Consider the following 16,333-nt stretch of genomic DNA (forward strand, 5'->3'; position numbering starts at 1 on the left):
AATTAATCAGGTCAGCCCTTATCTGGAAGTTGTTGACCCCAAAATTCAGATACACAACACTGGACCATGCAGATGCTGCTATAAGCGTCAAGAACATTGATACTGGAAAGTCTCCTTCATTTACTTTCCTTTGCTATTGCTGTTGACCTCTCCTGGCCATTTGTGTAATTGGCTGTATAGGGATAGGGTTGTTTAGATTATCATCCATTTGATGTTGCTGTTTTTGTTTGTGTTTCTTGTATCTTCGTCTGAAGGTACGTTCTATTTTCTAATCAAACGGTTCTAGATCGTTGCCTTGGGCATGGAGCATGCAACGAACATCTTTTTTCTGCAAATAAAAGAAAATAAATAAATCAAATAACAAAAAAATAAAAATAAATTAAGACCAAAATTAATAGTTCCCAGCAAAGCCGCCAAAAACTTGTTGTCAATTTTATTTTCACAAGTTACGGACCATAACAAGTAGTTAGTAGACCTAAGAATCCGAATTGTCGATCCTACGAGGACTATACTCGAGCACTTAATTCAATTTTTCTTTAACCACTATTTGATGAGATAAAAACTAGTATGATTTTAGTTTTAATCTAAATGTTAGAAAATAAATGGATGCACGCACGATTGGTTTGAAAATCAAATAATGAAATGATGTAAGGGCAAAACAATTTCACCTATTGGTCAGCTTTACATCTTAAATTAAGATTCACATCTAAAGTAGTGTTCGGTCGAATTCTCCTATTGCATTCAATTTACACCTCCCAAGTTCTCATTGAGCTTATTTAACTAATTAAATTTCATATCTCTATGCAAAGAGTTCTTTGTCCTAAGAATTCAATTATGACCACAATAATGTGTATATGAATCTCTACTCGTTATACCAATTTACTAAATTTTGCTATATGGTCTAAATCCTAAACTCATATCTCTATTCGTAAAAGATTCACAAAAATCTTCAAATTAGTGATCAAGTAATTTAAAACATTCAACACATCGAAAAATTAAAACCAAAAATCTTAATAAAAAAATATAAAGGATCCCAATTGGTTACATTATTCACCCTAACAATAAATTTAGCTATTCATAATGAAAAAAGAAAAATCATAGATTGTCTTTGAAAACATCACCGGATTTTTTATTAAAGATGTAGAAGAAAAATTAGATCTGGCACCAAGAATTTCTTTATCTTCCTATCGATGCTTTACACGATGAATTTCTCGATGTTTTCTTCCTTGAATTAGTCCTTTGACTCTCCAATTGTGTTCTTCTACCTCTAAATGTGTGAATACCCTTCAAAAGTACAAAAAATTTTATGTATAGGTGCCTTCCCATGAGTAGAAAGTAGGGTTTTCTTCTGAACTTTAAACACAGGCCTAAATTGTGCCGTAAAGCCGTCAAGAAAGTGTCGGAGCGCCCTAAAGTAGCGTCGCGGTGCCACCAGTCTGGAAACCTTGGCAGCGTGGTGCCAGGGTTCTAGAATGTTGGGCGTTGCAAATGTGGCGTCGTGGCATCCTTGCTTTTTTTCGGAGCCTTAGCGCCACTGTTTAAGCTCCGGAGCGCTACTCGTCCAAAGATTTCCTTTGCCTCTTTTGCCCCTTTATCCACAACTTGTTTTAAATCCATGCCACTTACTTTAATTGATTATCTTTCTTTTACCTTTTACCATCTCGATAATCCAATAAAACAACATTAACACACACATTAAAGATGTTCAATACTTGTAAAATCTAGCTTAAAATCAAGTTAAAATTGGCTTAAACTCATGAGTAAAACATACTCGTAAGAGAGAAAAGCACGTAGCTGACCTTCAATAATCTATCTTAACCTTGAGTGAATTGCAATCAATGAATAAATCATTAGACATTCAGGTTAAAAATCACACAAGTGAGCTTGAGAAATACTGTAGGAAATTTAGTGAGCTGACTACTGAAAAAGGGACTTTGGAAATCCAGGTTAAAATTCTTATTAGCGATCTAGTGTATTTCAAGTCTCAACTGCTTGCCTTTTCTAGTGGATCTGAAAAGTTAGATAACATTCTAAGAATGAGCAGGCCGGTTGGCAATAAGGGAGGTCGAGGTTTCAATGATAATACCGCTAGTACTTCAAAGACCAATTTTGTCCCTACCACTAACCAACCAAAACATGTGCCTAACCTAGAACCTAAGAATAAGGGGTCTGTAGGATAGAGGTATACTAGACAACGTAGGACTCATCGACCTAGGAGTCAACAATCATAAAACATTGGTCCTTAGTTTATCCCTACATGCTTTCGTTGTGGTGAGTTAGGACACATAAGGCCTAGGTATCATCAATTCCTGAACAAACATTGAAACAAGAGCATAAATAAGAATAAAAATCAGGAGTTTGTACTTCATATTGGATTACTTATTGATCAAGTAAGTCGTTTCACCAAGTTAGGATGAGGGCTTTCTTGAAATCTATGGATGAAAGGATTTGGTTGAGTGTAGTTAACAGTTGGTCTGCCCTAGTACCATGGTTAACAATGTCGTTACTTCCACTCCCACAGAAAATTGGTCTAAGGCTGAACTAGATAGTTGCAATTGGAATAGTAAAGCCCTTCATGGCCTCTTTATGATGATTTTTCCCAAGGAGTTTAGGAGGGTGTCCATGTGTGAGATTGTGAAAGAAGGTTGGGATATCTTATAAATCACACACGAGGGAACTCAGGCGGTTACCTTTGTTGCTAGGGCTACGAGTGGATCTGACCAGGGTGAGAAAAATGATGACATAGATAGTGGTGAGGAAGCTAAAAGTGAGTTTGAAAGTGAGAGGCATATGAAAAAAATGCATCAAGAGAGCCTAAAAATTCTCAGTAAAAACAAGGCCTTAAGGACGACTATTCAGAAGCTGAAATTGGATAAAGCTAAGTTAGAAGCGTACGTAGTAAGGAATCTTCCTCTATCCTGAGTAAGCTTAAGTCGATGAATGAAGCTTTAGAGTCTCAGGTTGAGAATCTCACCAGTATGTACAGGCAATCAATATCATAGTTGAACATTGTGCTTATTTGACGTTGTTAAAGCAGAAACAGAGATGTCTAGGAATATGATGAATGGGAGAGATTGGTGGGAGCTGTGTTGCAGCTAGAGTAGGATGGGGTAGGGCCCGAGCCGATTAAAGAAGCACAAGCTCCAGTTCCATTTCCATTTCCATATCATTGGATTTTGTTTTGTTCGTGTTTAGAAAATGTTTAGCTTTTCCGAGAGAGAGAGAGAGAGAGAGAATTAATAAAATTGAATTATCGATTGTCATTAATATATAAAGCACCCTAAATTACATAAGTCGAGAATTGAAAATAAGATAATAATATGATGATTTGAAATCCAACACATACATCGCATATATTAGTTTAAAAATATTTTAATTAATTAGTAGATTAGTTTAGATATAATTAATAAATCTTTTTTGTGTTACCTTAAATTCAAGTTAGTAACGAGTTGAAATAGAATTCATTTAAAAGTTTATTACTCCTGTGACAATACATTTCCTATTATATTATTACTTGTTAAAGATCTCGTACACTTAAGAGTTTTATCCGAATATAATCCTAGACGTTATGATGTATAAATGTAATTAGTAAAATTGCATTGTTGATAAGAATGAGAATAATTTAAGCAACGGGACAAAATATCCGAAAGAATACAAGGGAAGTGGTCATTTATCACTATATTAAACTAATCATAATTCCCTAATCAAAGTTAATTACGTCACCACCACATTGCAATATTATAATAATCAAGTTTTGTAATTACTTACGCATTTGCTTGCTCGCCCTTTATTAAAAAATACGATTGGTGAAAGTTATGGCATAAATTAGTTATTATGACAAGTTACTTTAAAAATGACCATTTTATTTAAAATTAAGACAAAAGGATTAACTTGCCTCTATATATATATATATATATATATATATATATATATATATATATATAGAGAGAGAGAGAGAGAGAGAGAGAGAGAATTAGGATATATAATTTTTTTTTTTTTCAAATAGTCATCCAAACAATCTTTCAATAAAATAATTTGCATGTAAACCAAAAACATTTTCCTACTTTTTAATAACATTTTCAAACATTCACTATTACAAAACCATATTCATTTTTTTTTAATTATTTAATACAAAAAATGGAGGTCAGACATAGCCATATTGTTTTTCTAAGCTGTAAATTGAGTGCTGGATATATTTTTAGTTACGGAACGATATAATCCAAGATTATGAAAATATTCTCATTTTAGTGGCTTAAACGAGAAAATTTGATTTGTAATTGAGATGGTTTTTTTTTACTTTTTATCAAATGATGGGATTAACACAAAGAAATTGTATTTCACGTGAAAATGACTTTGAAATTTTGTGTATCGCTTATCCAGACTAAGACGCTCTAATTTATTATTTATTCATACATCAACTATATTGATCTATTAGTATCAAGACAAAGAATATATATTGATTTCTCCACACTAATATCTTGTTGGTCCCAAAGGCGACGCAGGGATTGAGATTAATGACATTGTATAAAATATGTAATAAGATAAAAAAAAAAGATTAAACAAGATTTAAATTAAAGAAATCAAAGAGATTTTAAGCAGAGGAAACAATGTTTTATTGTAACAATATGGTGAGACAATTACAACATATGAATTTTTGTTTGAACTAAACTAAAAGAAGAGATCACTATTTATAGGTACATACAATACTATAAAGATGGAAATAATATTAAATAAGGAAATAATATATTTTCAATAAAATCTCGTGAAAGTAAGAAAACAAATTTTTCCACGTGAAATGGAAGAAACAATTTTTTTTCCTAATTTGGGTCATAAACCCACCATATCTTATTTTTACTTTCAAATAAGAAATTGTGGGCGTGGTTTCCGCGAAATTGTCTGTCTAAGCTGTAAATTGTGTGCTACACCACAGCGTTTATATTTTGTTTTCCGGAACTATATAAACCAAAAGATTACGAAAAGATTCTTCTTGTTCCGTGTTTGGAATGTGAAAAATGTGTCTGCACTTGTATAAATTTTGCATGTGAACAGGCAATAAAGATCCATAGTTGTACTTTATGTGTATTTGAAGTTGTTGAAGCTGAAACAGAGATGTCTAGGAATTATGACAACTGGGAGAGGTTGGTGGGAGCTGTGCTGCAGCGAGAGCAGGATCGGGAAGTGGCCCGTGCCGATTCCAGAAGCACAAGCTTCAGTTCCATTTCGATATCATTGGATTTTGATGAACATTCATTGAGTTTGCCAAGAGAAGAACAAAATGTTGAAAATGGAAGAAGGAATTCAAGATTAGATTCAAGTGACGGTTCTTACGTAGCCTCCTCCACCACTAAAGGTGAATACAGGGTTAGGGAATAAATAGATTTCCTTTTAATTCTAGATTACAATTCCAGCATTCAAAATGTGAAAAAATAGTATTGGCTTATATTCCTTCTCCTCAGATCACCCCATCTACCAAAAGCCAACAGGAGAATCAAAATTTTCTATGGTAAAATTTCAGACTCATAGTCTATGTGCGAAGATTCTTGTGGAATTGATTTGATGGGCGTCGTTTTTGAATTTTTTTTTTTTTTCAGAAATTTAAAATGCTATATGAGTTTGAGATGGATCTGGTTCTTTTTTTTTTTTTTTTTTTTTTTTTTTTTTTTTTTTTTTGGTGTGTGTGTGTGTGAACAACCACAGGGATTGCCGGGTGCAAAGTGGATCTTGAGGGAGCTCAAGGATATTCAGAAGGATCCTCCAGCCACTTTAAGTGCTGGTATATTACTAAATAAATCCCAAGGATTAAACAAGAAGGAAAAAAAAAAAGATAATATTTTTCAAATGTTTTTGTAACTGGGTTTCTTTTGCTCGTGATTATTTTTTAGTTTATTCAGACTTTGTTTATTTTTCATCTTAATGGGAGTCATTTTTGTGAGACAAACTGATCGTTAATTTGATCATCCATCATGAATACCTATTGAATATAATCATAGGGATTTTCATACCATGTTTCAAATATTGAAATTATTTCCTTTCCTAGATTAGTTATTTACCAAACATAGGCATGTCTCCCATTGTATATAAATACACGTTTGTATTCTTCAATTAATTAATGAAAAGTTTATTCATTCCATATCAAACTCTAGAATTTATCATGGTATTAGAGCGTTATGTTTTCAAACGCCATACGTGCTCCTGCCATGGCCGAAGCAACTCCAATTTTGGATGCCCAAAAATCCCTTACGAATGTTTCATCTCCATATTATTTGCATTCATTACATCAACCAAATCTATTCCTAGTCGATACACCTCTCAATGGTAATAATTATCCAGCTTGGCGTCAAGCAATCACCCGTGCATTGAATGCCAAGAACAAATTGGACTTCGTTCTCAGCACCATCAGACTTCTTTGGGACTACTGCTGTGACATGATAATGTCATGGCTTCTCCACTCAATTGATCACTCCCTTGCAGGCAGCGTCTTCTATTGCGCTACGCTAAATGACCTATGGTTAGAACTAGAAACTCGATTCCAGCAGAGCAACCGTGCCAAGATATTTCAGCTCAAACAAGACTTAGCTAACCTCCACCAAGAATAGCAATCAATCAATGAATATTATGGAAAATTGAAGGAACTATGGGATGAATTGGCTTCTTTACAATCCACCAAGCCGTGTACATTTGGTGCTTCTAAATCCATCTATGAGGTCCAAGAATCTGATCGAGTGTATCAATTTCTCATAGGCCTCAATGAAAGCTTCCAACAACTTCGCTCATAGATTTTGGGCACTGATTCCCTGCCTTCAATCAATCGGTGCTATGCCATACTCTATCAAGAGGAGAACCAGGGTCTTCTTCGATTGCCCACACCTCGACTAGAAGTTATAGTCCTCACCGCCCACTCATTGACACCACCCAACCTCCACCTCGCTCTCGCTGTACTTGGCCTACTAGAACACCGCTCTATGAAGTGTGCGGCAAACCGGGACACCTCCGCAACAAATGTTTCGAAGTAATTAGGTACTTGGATTGGTGACCATCCAAGAGAAAACGGGGCACTTCGAGTCTCTCATCACCGGTCGTCCACCAAGTGTCGACCCCTTCTAAAACTTCCATAACCAATGGCATTCTAGGTCTTTCCGCCAAACAATACAACCAACTTATGGAGCTTCTCAGACCAAGATCTCTTTCTTTTGTAGGTAACTTCAATTTTCCCAATTCATTTTCTAATTGCAAATCATGGGTTATAGATAGTGGAGCAACCTACCATATTGCAAATTAGCCCTTCCCCAATCCAAAATTGTTACTTTGCCCAGTAATTCTCCCACCATTGCAAAACCTTTCCCCATGAATTCAAATACCAGTGTTTGCCCTCCTTTTGTTTACCTCCCCACAGGTGCACACACCCTTGTGTCCAGTAGAGGGATATCTCTTTATCTCATAGTCTTACTCTTTCTAATATTTTATTTGTCCCTGATTTTCAATTTAATCTGTTATCTGTCAGTAAACTAACCAAATCTCTCAACTGTGTTGTCTCTTTTTTCCTACCTTTTGCACTTTTCAGGACCTAACAACAAAGAAACCGATTGGCGCAGATGAAGAGAGTAACAGACTTTACTACTTCAAGCCTACTCCTGCGCTTACTCTTCAATCAATCGGTTAAGTACCTTTTGCTACATGGCATCAACGTTTGGGTCATCCCTCTTTACGTAGTGTTCCCCATTTTATTTCTCGTCCTAAAGTTATTGACCATTGTGACACATGTAATCGTGGAAAACATACTCGGTTACCTTTTTAGTTAATTAATAATAAAAGTTCGATGCCTTTTGAACGTATTTCTTTTATATTTGGGGTGGTTATCATATTGCTTCTTTATCTGGTGCCCATTATTTTTTAACCATAGTTGATGAATTTACTCGAGTCGCGTGGCTATACTTAATAAGTTATAAATTCGAAACTCTAACTTGTCTTCATACATTTTTCTCTATGATTCATAAACAATTTAATTCCAAAATTTGTCACATTCGCATTGATAATGGTCAAGAATTCATCGTTCACAATACCCAGGATTTCTTCTCTGAACAGGGTACTCTTCATGAACGCACTAGTGTGGAGACATCGCAACAAAATAGTGTTGTCGAGCGAAAACATTGTCACATCCTAAATGTGGCTCGATGTCTCCATTTTCAAGCTCACCTCCTTCTTACCTTTTAAGGTGAGTGCGTCCTTACCGCAACATACCTCATGAATCGCAAGTCTTCATCCTCTCTACAAAATATATCTCCCTTTGAGGGCCTTTATAAGACGGCACCCCATTATGATCACTTATGAGTCTTCAAGCATCTTTGTTATGCTCATACTATCTCTGCCAACCGTGATAAATTCCAACCTCGTGCTTGTCCTTGTGTTTTTCTAGGGTATCCTTCAACTCACAGTGCATATCGCGTTAATGATCTTGAAACCAAGAAGTTTATCATCTCTCGCGATGTCACCTTTGTTGAACATATTTTTCCCTTCCAATTATTGCCTCAACCTCCTTCTACACCCCTTTGTCTTGCCTCTTCCTATGCCTGATTCTCCTACTCCATTAGAACCAACCTCTACTCCATCTGGTCCTACTTTATCTCCTCCTGAAGCTCTTCCCGTTCCTTTCCCTATTTGCCCTCAGCGCACTATACACCTTCTTTCTTATCTCGCTGACTATATCTGCCCTACTTTACCTTCGACTTCATCTATTACGCCTTCTACTATTCCAGACACTTCTTCAAGTACTGTTCATCCCTTATCTCGCTTTGTTTCATATCATAATTTTTCTCCTGCTTACCTTGCTTTCTTATATGCTTTACCACAATCCCCTAACCTTACTCAATATTCTCAAGCTGTTAAGCATTCTCATTGGCGTGATGCTATGCAAAATGAGATTCGAGCCCTTGAATCTAATCATACTTGGGTTCTTACATCGTTTCCTTCGGATAAAAAACCCATTGGTTGTAAGTGGGTGTTTAAAACCAAGCTTCATGCAGATGGTTCCATTGAGTGATATAAGGCCCAGTCGCCACAATCAGGTTGAAGGCCTTGATTATCATGATACTATTGCACTTGTGGCCAAACTTGTCATTGTTTGTTGTGTATTAGCTATTGTAGCAACCCAAAATTGGTATCTCCATCAATTGGATGTCAATAATGCTTTTCTTCACGGCAATTTAGTGGAGGAGGTCTACATGATACTCCCTCCTGGATATGGTTGCCAAGGGGAGACCCGTGCATGTCGCTTGCTTAAATATCTTTATGGTCTTAAGCATGCTTCTTGTAATTGGAACTTAAAACTCTCATCCGTCTTGATTCTGATGGGCTCCCTCAGTCTGTAGCTGATCATTTTCTTTTTACTCGAACTATTGGCTCTTCCCTCATTGTGGTCCTACTTTATGTTGATGATATTATACTTGCAGGAAATGATCTCTCTGCCATCTCTCATCTAAAGGTACTTCTTGATGACCGTCTTAAAATCAAGGATTTGGATGTCATGAAATACTTTCTTGGTCTTGAAGTTGATCGATCACCAATTGGTACTTTTGTCTATCAGCTAAAGTACACATTGGATATTCTTGCAGATTTTGGCAATTTGGGATCATGGCCTGCCTCTTTCCCTATGGACCAGAATTTGAAACTTAACCTTGATGATGGTGTTTTACTCTCTGATCCTAGTGTATATAGATGATTAGTAGGATGACTTCTGTACCTGACTATTACTCGCCCGGACATTTTATTCTCTATGAACATGTTGAGTTAATTCATGCAAAACTCATAGGATTCACACTACCAGGTTGTACTTCATGTTCTCCGTTACTTAAAGGGATCTCCGGGTCATGGGATTTTGTTTTCCACATAGTGTGATTTTCGCCTTTCTGCTTATTCCGATTCTGATTGGACTAGTTGTCCTATTACTCGTCACTTCACCAGTGGTTTTTTCATCACACTTGACTCCAGTCCCATCTCTGGTGCACAAAGAAACAATCTATTGTTTCTCGCTCCTCTGTTGAGGCTGAGTACCGTGCAATGGTCTTCACCACATGTGAAGTTGTATGGTTCAAGTCCCTTCACGCAAACTCACTGTCATACATCCGCACCTTATTTTACTCTATTGCGATAATGGAGTTGCTCCACATCACTCACAACCCATTTTTTCATGAGAGCACAAAACACATTGAAATTGATTGCCACGCTGTACGAGAAAAATACCTCTCTAGCCTCATTCTTCTTACTCATGTCTCATCCAAGCTTCAATTGGCTGATATTTTCACTAAGGCTCTCGAAAAGAATCTTTTTCATCATTTGAGTCGCATGTTGGGCATTATGAATCTTCATGCTCCAACTTGAAGGGGCATACCATGTTTCATATATTGAAATTATTTCCTCTCCTAGATTAGATATTTCCCAAACATAGGCATGTCTTCCATTGTATATAAATACAAGTTTGTATTCTTCAATTAATTAATGAAAAGTTTATTCATTCCATATCAAACTTTAGAATTTATCAATAGCTTTGATGTTAAGCATTTAAACATGTTCGCGAGTATACTTTTAAGTTTCACCTTTTGGTTATCATCTGAAACGCATCATACATTTCAGGTCCTGTAGATGGCGACTTGCACATTTGGCAAGCTACTATCTTTGGTCCTGTGCACAGTCCATATACCGGTGGAGTTTTCCTAATTAACATCTGTTTTCCAAGGGATTACCCTTTTTTGTAGATGCCTAAGGTGTGTCAAATATGCTAATTATTCGTCCCACTATATTTTGACTTTCCATTCTTTTCTACTTTAAACATAACAAATATTATCTGCTAAAATACTATATCCCAGTAATTTGTGATGTTGAATGTTCAATCCTGCATAGCTTATTTTTTAGATAATGGAAGATTTTATTTCGATGAATTTTGCAGATTGCTTTTATAACAAAAGTTTTCCACCAGAATGTAAACACAAATGGAACCATATGATCTGCAATTTTTAAGGAGGGCTCCCCCGCTCTAACCATTTCCAAGGTTTGTTTTCTAAATGTCTGATGTTGATACGCCTCATCGAACTTGCATATATACTCAACTTCTTACTTGGAAATCGAAAATTCTAGCATGGGTTTCTAACCCATTGAATTGTGAATTTGGATCCCCACAACTCTTTTATTTCTTTGGCATTTTAGTCCCCAATCTTAATAGTTTGTAGCACCCAGGTGGAGGGGTTTCGTCCAGGTGACCGTTAGCTAGATAGATTTTTGTTGAAACATGGTTAAATGTTAATTGCCATAAAAATAACCCATTAGGGACATGACTAAAGCTATACTAAACGTTTTGAACTGAGACCTTTTAAAAGTGTGATAAATTTTCTTTGTTAAGCATGATTATTGCGTACATGTTTTAATATTTTAAAAAAGGGTTTTACTTGGTGTACGTCTTATGGCCCCCTCACAACGAGGGGGCTTACAATTATTTTATTCATGTGGGCCCCTTTAATATGTGAGGGGACCATACACCATGGTGTAACAAGTGGCTTTTTCCTTTTAAAAATACTTCATAACGGCATTCATACTAAGATCATTAAATATATATCCAACAGTACTTGGTCCATTATTTTTAAATGGGAAAAATGTAATGCCAATCTATAGCCAGTAATTGTGTATTTTTGTTCCGAACTTTGTTTATTAACGCAACTATAACAAAAATGTTCTAAAAAATTGTTAATATCTGCCCCTTGCATAATGAAATAATTGAACACTAATGCCAAAGCATTACTCCCAAATCATTGATGGTTTTTATTATTGTTAACTACAGAAATTAAATGAACAAATCCTCTCACTTAGCCAGAATTTCCAAACTCACTAGTTTCGATACTCAAATTGAAGTAAGAGGGAAAATAGTTACTTGGTAAGAAAATATTTGAATTGCATCCCTTTCTCTTTAGAAGTGGGGATATTTATAGATTTTCCTCCATAATTTGGGGTAATTTGGTTATTTAGGGAAAGTGACATATGGTGACTCCTTATTGGCTAACTTGTAATCGATTCGTTTAAAAGTATCACGTTATATTCATTTATCTATATGTATTTTATTAACAGCCTAATACTAGTCTGAATGGAGTGGGGGGGGGGGGGGTGACATATAAACATGCAAAATCTCTGCTGAAAAGCTAACTTTTCATTTAGTGGACCTTTTCCCTCTGCCAGTTTAAAATAAATAAATAAACATTTAAACAACTTTCTCCAAACTAACATCCTTTTCCACACCCTACATGTGTACTTCCACTAGAGACTTTTATATTTTTCTTAGGGATGTAAATGGATCAGTTATGAAGCGGATTTGCCCAAATTCGATCCGATCCAATAATTCAACGGATATTTGATTGTTAAATCTATATCTGATTTGCTATGTTATCGGATATCCGATCCGAACTTGAAAAAAAAAAATCTACCATTTTTTTGGGTAACATGATTTTTGTCCTAAAAAATATTTTAACTATCTTGATGGGCTCACTTATTATATAATTTTTTTCCTAAAAATTTTTTTAACTATCTTGATGGGGTCACCTATTATACTAGAAGGCCCAAATCAATTTTTTTATTAAAGTGATGCTCCTTTAGTTCCTTTTTAAATGAGACTCCTCTTGGAATGTTTTATTAATCTTCCAATGTGGGATATTAACTTTTTAAAGGATACTCCTCTTTCAATATTTTAGAGATCTTACAATGTGTGATATTAATCAATTGTCAATTCTAAGTGTTACAAGTTTATTTTTATTATTTTCATTAAAAATCATAGCTTCAACAAGATTATAATCACAAACAATATTAATTTAAACAATGTAAATTATTTTTGGACATATTAATTATTAGTTTTTTATGTTATAAAACAAATTACTATAGTTATTTTTATCTTATTTTAATTAATAAAAAAATTAAATCTATTCGAATATTTCAATTAACAATATTAAACTATTTTCTAATATTATTTATTATTTGAAAATTATGTGTAAAGCATAATATAAGTTTCAAAATGGAAAAAATTATGTTTACTAGATTATGATATAATATATAAAATATATTATATTATTATAATAAATCGGACCGGATTGTTATCGGACCGAATCGACCTATATCCATATTTACTCCATTTAGTTAACGAATTATCAGATTATCAGACTGAAATCCTAAATCCATCTCCCATTAATTTCATCGGGTTCGAATTAAAATTCAATCTATTGACAGCCCTAATTGCACTGTAGTCTTCCACTACGACTAATCTTCATTTACATCTCTCTCTCTCAATCTTCACTGATTTTTTTTTTTCTGATGTAATTTTTAACGTCATCTGGAAGGAATCTTCTAGTGTAGAGATTAAAAGATGCCACAAACTTGTTGATCCGGTAGCTTAGATAAGGGATCCAATATCCCTAAAGATGATATTTTTTTTGTCTAAACTGAATAAATTGCTCCTTCAGTTGCAATGGCTCAGTAATTCAAGCTCAACTTTCTGATGGAGTTGAATTGTTTGGTTTTCCAATTTTAGGTATTACTTATAATTTCTGCTTTTTTCGCGGATCCAGTCATTGATGATCCTTTCGTGCCTGAGATTGCTTACATGTGAGAGACAGACAAGAAGAAGTACGAAGCCATCGCAAGGAGTTGGACTCAGAAGTATGCCATGGGTTAATAGTGTTGGGATTTTGACTCTATGGAGAAAAAAATTGGTAAAATTCTATATGATTGTAAATTTTTTTCATTTCGTGAAATCTTTTATTATTCATAATGAGTGCTCACAGTGTGATTGTTTTTAATTGGAGACTGTTGGAGTTAAAATTGATGCTAAGCATAAAGCATTAAGATTTGTATGGTCATTCCATCTTCTTATGAGGCAATATCAAACCCATTTTGATGTGTGGAAAAGAAACTAAAATTTAGCAGAAGTTATAAGTAAACTGATTTTTGAAGAAAGAAGATGGATTGAAGTAATATTTCATGTGAAAACTCGTTATCTGTTGCTTAAAAGTGGAAGAAGAATAACTCCATAAAGAAAAGGGTAATTACTTATTTATTTATTTATTTATTTATTTATTTTTTTTTTTATTTTTATTTTTTTTTGGGAATTGTTGATGAACTAGTCATGCGAGAAAATATTGTCCACAAGATGGAGTATACTTAGCTAACTGCTCAAACTAGGAAATATGTCTCTTTATGAGTGACAATGAAGCTCTAGGGAAATATTTTTGCACCGTCATGTTATGCGCTAGTTGTCATGATAGATGATGTGTTATAAGTACGAGCCCACATGTTCGTACACGACCATTAACTTGACATTGGCACATGATATGTGGTGGAATTAATATCGATGGCTAATAAGCTCTCCATAACGTTAAACAAGCTAGTATCATAATTTTTTAGTAGGTATCATAAAAAATATAATTTTTTATTATATTTTCCTTAAAATACTAAATTAACTTATTATTAGTATCAGATGTTATATATATATATAATTATTATTAAATTTAATTCGAAAAAGAAACACCTAAGTAATTGAGACAATAAAAAATTTCGACAAATTAAAACTACGTTATTTAAAGACATTTATTCTTTGATAGGAGTAATAGTTTTTCGATGTTGGAAAAAATGATTTTTGTACTAAATTCCTAGGACTTTAAATTATGGATGTATTTAAAAGATTCCCATTCAAATTTTTCATGCAAATACATTGAAAATTAAGTCTATAAGAATCTATGACTAAATAAATAATGAGCTTTACGTTTGAATGGATCATGAATTTGATTTTTTTGTATTTTAGCCTCGGTTTGGATTGGATAAGAATTAGATTTATAATAGATTTTGATAAAAATTTATCGAATGTGTGGTTGAAAAGTTGTGGGGTCCACGAAATATGGTTAAAATAATTATTATATTAAATTATTGATATATAATATAATAATTATAGGGAAGATTTCACCCAACCAATATTTTTGACACATAATTTTTACAAATAATTTGAACCCTTAAATTTAATATAATCTAATTATCTCCATCATTCATAATAAAATCCGTAAGTAAATATATCCAACATCAAAACATACCATAATTACCTTTTAAAAACAACCAATTAACATCTAAAGAAGCTTAAAAAATATATATAATAAAAAAATAGAGAAGAAGAATCTTCAATGCGGATCAGCTTCATCCATGGTCTCCTATCCAACACCGACAATTGAAATCTCAACCTCGTTTACTTTTTAAAGCTACATAGAACCCATAAATTATTAATTATAACCGGTGATAAAGAAAATATGGTTTGAATCCAAGAAGTGGGTTCGTGAAATATGGTTTCGAGCATTCTTTTCTTTTTGAGCTTTCTGCACAAAAGAAGTATCATGTTGTGCTAGAAGAACGGAATCTACTCAACAAGTTGTTTTACATTTGATTTTACACTCCTCTCAGTCTCAGATGGAGTTTGTACCACGAGTTACTTCTCGTATGGATTCCTAAATCTAATGTTATTATTTTTCCTTAAATACTTTGAGGGTCTGTGACACGACTCGTCCCGAGTCACCCCAGTGGACTCGAAACGTAACGTGTGCCAATAATAAATACTGACAAGATGTCAGATCCACCACCAAGGCCGACTATGAGTCACTACTAATTATGATCCAAAATAAGATACTTATGAAAAAAGAATAATGCAACGGACCCAAAATAATATTTTTTAATGCTCAACTCAATGAACACAAATAATCTAAAAAGGTCATGTGGCAATGACTCCTAAATCAACAGGCTCTTCAAAGTTCCCCAAACTCGATTGCTACTTGGTAAAAAAAAAAATGTCCAGAAAATATATGAGTTAATAGCTCAGTGAGTGAAAAATTTCGAAAATAATTGTCCTTCCTCATTTATGCATATCTATCGAAAATAAAATTCATATCATTTAATTTAGCAATTCAAAGTATAGCAATAGGTAATGATAATCAAGATATAAGACACCTCATAATGCTGAAAGATATCACCTCATAGTAATTATATACTCATCAACTCAATTCCATATCATCATCTCATCAAATTACATGTAGTCCACCAAAAATGTACCCTCTGACTAAAATATGTAATCCGTTCCTCGAGCTAAATACTTTCGCCATGGGTCTTTGGCCCTATCCGTGAACGAAAGTCGGTCTCAAGACCTCTGATAATCAATTATAGAACACGATCAAGACCCCTTTGTAAACTAGAAGAAGTGTATAATCACATAAACTTTTCTGATCGATCTCAATATCACATATCGCATTCCAATTCATAAGTAATACATGTACAA

At 34.1% G+C, this 16,333-nt stretch overlaps 1 pseudogene; it reads left to right on the top strand.

Moving 5' to 3' along the window:
• The first annotated feature begins 4,831 nt into the window (after positions 1-4,831).
• Positions 4,832-13,823, top strand: LOC111396514 (annotated as a pseudogene).
• The last annotated feature ends 2,510 nt before the right edge of the window (positions 13,824-16,333 follow it).

Source organism: Olea europaea, chromosome 1 (assembly GCF_002742605.1).
Source record: "Olea europaea var. sylvestris chromosome 1, O_europaea_v1, whole genome shotgun sequence".
Taxonomy (NCBI): Eukaryota; Viridiplantae; Streptophyta; class Magnoliopsida; order Lamiales; family Oleaceae; genus Olea; species Olea europaea.